This window comes from Pteropus vampyrus, unplaced genomic scaffold (genome assembly GCF_000151845.1).
Source record: "Pteropus vampyrus isolate Shadow unplaced genomic scaffold, Pvam_2.0 Scaffold17, whole genome shotgun sequence".
Classification (NCBI taxonomy): Eukaryota; Metazoa; Chordata; class Mammalia; order Chiroptera; family Pteropodidae; genus Pteropus; species Pteropus vampyrus.
This window is the reverse complement of record NW_011888798.1, coordinates 5,907,960-5,912,481: the sequence shown is the minus strand read 5'-3', so window position 1 is coordinate 5,912,481 and position 4,522 is coordinate 5,907,960.

Here is a 4,522-nt window from a genome sequence, read left to right as displayed (position 1 = left end):
ATTTTCAAATAAATTGTTCCCTTAGCCGTCAGTTTCCAAAGATTTTAGCTCTCTATTTATTTTTCCCAATTTGAAAGACTCTGACCTGTCTCCAATAAGGGTTATGTGTAATGTTACCTCTTAATAAGAAAGAATGAATAAATTAATAAAAGAATAAGTGAAAGAAAAAATAATCTGCTATTTCTTAAATGCCTATTAAATGATAGTTACTGAACTGTAGATAGTATAGATTATGTCATTTACATTTATGATAACTGAAATAGATATTTCCATTTTATTGGTGAGACTATAACAAACTAGAGAAGTTAAGTTCTATGACATGACACATCTGGTTAGTAGCAGAACTGAAATTTGAGCACCAACTCAATACATGCTCTCTCCCTCTACTATATCTGTCTCAAATTCTAAAATTCCCTTCACCAATTGGGTGATCTGTTTTAAAGAGTCTAGAGACCCTTATTCATTCTGCGTAATTACAAATAATCTAGCTAACATTTTAATCATTTACAGCTGGCTCTCAGTATCTATGAGTTCTCCTTCTCAGAATTCAACCAACACCTGAACAAAATGTTACATTGTTGTTGATGGGTACTCTGTAGTTAGACCTATGATGGTTGTGTCTGTATTAAACAATCACAGACTTATTTCTTATCATTATTTTCTAAACAATACAGTATAAAAATTATTTACATAGCATTTTCACTGCATTAGGTATTATAAGTAAACTAGAGATTATTTAAATTATACAGGAGGATGTAAGTAGGTTATATGTCAATACTACACATTTTCATATAAGAGAATTGAGCATCCTCAGATTTTGGTATTCTCAGGAGTTCTGGAACCAATTTCCTTAGGATACTGAGGTATGACTATAGATGAGTGGACAAATTGTCTTTCCCTAATCAATTCACTATTACAACAAAGTCTTTTGGATTCCTAGAGTATTTTGAAACTCAGAATCTTAAATATCCAGGATATCATAACTTTCTCTATTAAGGGTGAGATTCTTTTTTTTTTTTTTTTTTGGTAAAATATAATTTTAGAAAACATTTTAGGAAAAGTAAATAATTTGACCCATAACTCTTATCACCTCATTTCTCTTCTCACAAATATCGAGTTTCTAAAAAAAAAAAAAAATCAAGTTTCTGAATATTTCCTCAATAAAGACACCCTGACAAAAGATGCCTTAGAAGTACACATTTTTGAGAACTTGCATATTAAAATGACTTTATTCTGCATTCACTTTTGATTGATAATTTGGTTGTCATATAATCTTGGTTGAAAGTAATTTTCCTTCAAAATTTTAAAGGCATTGTTCCATTGTTGAGAAGTTAAAAACCATGCTAAATACTCATACTTTGCATATTAATTTTATTTTTTCTATTTTTGTCTTTTTTGAGAAATTCAGAATCTATTTTTATATTCCCCAACATACTGAAACAATTATATTCTGATATGTCTTAGTGTAGGTCAATTTTCAGCCATTATGCTAGGCACTTGGTAGGCATTTGTGTTCTTCAGTTCTGGGAATATTTTTTCCCTTTGATTAAACATGTATTGTTCCATTTATGTAATGCTCAAAACCAGGAAAAAACAACCTATGCCATTAGAGGTCCAGAAATGGTTACCCTTGTCAGTCAGGCATGGGAGGGGCCAGGGAGGGTTCTGGTGGTCAGTCTTTGCAGCTTGATCTGGGGCCATTGCACACAGCTGTGCACTTTATGAAATTTCATCTGCCAGTACACAAATGAGTGTGCACTCCTCTCCAAAATTTTACACTTTTTAAAAGTTTGAATTGCTCTGGCTTCTCTTTGAAGAATGGGTCAAGAGAAGCAGGAGTGGCTGCAAAGAAAATACCATTCTGTGAGAGTACATCCTCAAGAGCTCTCCGTCTGGAGTCTCAGAACTGAGGCAAGTTCAGAGACTGATCTTAGACATTTCAAGGAGAATTTAAATGTGTCTGGCCCATGAACACACAATGTAAACATATATATATCTATATCTCTCTCTCTCTCTCTCTCTCTATATATATATATAGAGAGAGAGAGAGAGAGAGAGATAGATATATATATGCCTTAGTGTTAAAATGTATAGCTGAAACTTATAGGATTTCATTAACCAATGTCACCATAAAATAAATAAATAAATAGATAGATAGGTAGATCAATAGATCGATAAATAAAATAAAAAATAAATAAATGTTTCCAGCCCAGATAAAGCCTCTTGGCACAGTGAGGCCACCCACTTGGATCAGTCACCGACTGTCTCAGACAAGGCCCAGTTTATCCCAAATCTGAGAAGACATTTTGTCCAGAGATGCCAAAACTGAAAATATCAGCTCAATCCCAGTGAAACCAAAGCAGCTGGGTGCTTCCCCTTAAGAAAATAGGGGGAGAGAGGGGTTGGTAGCTGATGACTATATATATATAAACACACACATATATTTTTCACTTTTTTTTTTTTTTTACCTTTTTAACTCCTTCACTACTGCTCAAAGAGAGTATCCCAAGAGGTAGGAAGGAGAAACTCAGTCTCTTATGGCTTGGGTCTGGAAACTAGTACAGCATCTTGAACTAACATATAGGATCAAGTTGTCAAATGAGACTCAAATAAAACATTTTACTCAATACCAAGCTTTACTACCCGTGTTACGGATACCAGCATTTGAGAGGTTCATGCAGTATATAGAGAGCTCTGAGGCATCAAATGTGCTCCTCCAAATCTTTCACTCCTGAATCAGAAGTGCATCTCTAATGAAGAATAAAAGATGCCATCTCTTCATGGGAGGAGTCTTGAGCAAGATCACAACATTTCTTATCCAAAATTCAGTACTTTCCATGAATATATTCTTGGTTTGTTTATCTTTGATTTTCAGAGCCATTGAATGGCTGTTTTTGACAGTTTTAGCCAACTTATATCCCTGATAGTTGTACAGTTTATGCGACGTTCTCCAAGAAACCATACCTCATAGATTTTTGCGTTTTGTATTTTTTTTTTTTACTTTAAATGATCCTTTAGTTAGAGAATATCCCACCAAGAGCTTTCAATAGATATGGTCTCCTACTGTTAGCAAATAATATCAGTTCATGTACCCAGAGGTCCAGGACTTAGATCAGGGACATTCTATTCACATCTTCCCCCAGGGACATGCCACTGGATTAAGAAAGTTAATAGACCTAAGAGAGTTCTGTTAACCTTTTCTTCCCATGTCACTTGTGCCGTGTTCTATTTATCAAAGCAGTCACTCTATCCAGCCCAGATTCAAGAGTAGGGAAATTAGGCTGAATTTTCAATGAGAAAAGCACCCAAAATATTGGCAGTCATATTTAATCTATCGTGCTATTCATTCATTTTTTAAATTTTTTGACTCACTTTCTGAGACCACTACTTGGTTATGTTTTTTAAGTCTTATAATGAACATTATTGCTATCCTATTTTTAATTTCTGAAATGTCATTTTGTTATCTAAATGTTCTATTTTTAGCACTTTTTCTTGTGTAATATAATATCTACTCTTTCTGGGGAAATTAGTGATAGTTTTATATCTATAAATATGTAAGCTTACATAAATATATGCATACACGCATATATCATATGTACACATATGTGTATATATGTATGGGTATACATACATGTATTTATAATTACATATATATATAATTTTCTTCTCCCTGAATAATTATTCATATTAGAGGTAATCCTCAGCTATCTGCCCATGTTAAGGAATGATTGCAAGCTCTAGGCATGTAGCTAGTTCTCATTTTTGAGTTTTAGTATACCGCAATCACTTGAGCCATTTTTAAAATATTGTGATATTAAAATATCTAGATCTACTTGAATTGGTTAGATTTTTCCAAAATTCAGTATGTATTATAAAATTTATCAGCATTCTAGGAATCCAAGTTAAGGAAGAGAATTGGGGTCCCTTAACATTCAACACTCAGAACATACACAACTCAAACCCTTCTTTTGGTATTGTACGCACAGATACAACTAAGCCCTTTATCTTCATATCAAATCTTTTTTCTTTTATCATCTTCAGAGGATAAACCTCCAGTCAGTCATCTGTCATGGATGTTCAGAAAGTAATTGAATTAAGGTGTAAGCTCTTAATTTTAGCCCTCCACTGCATTCCTGATTTTTTTGAAAGTTTTATAATGTAAACCGGGTTGGTTCTAAGCTTTCTCAACTATTGGTTTAGGATTAAGCTTCCTTGAGTCTATTAAATTAGTTATTATTCCTGACCTTTTTCCAGTTTCCAAAATTTTCTTGTTACAACTTCTTTTCTTATTCTCCCTTTCCTTATAGGTTTATGCATTTTAAAAATAATCTCTTTATAGCTGTTTTAGTGAGACTTGGGATTGGAGTAAATTTAGTTGTGTATGTCCAATTTATCACCTTAATCTTGAAGTTCCTCATTCCATAAATATTTCTTGAATTGAATAAATTGTCTTTATATGGACAAGGAACTTATAGCCCAATTGATTGAACTGATTATACTATGTCAAATAACTCATTAAATA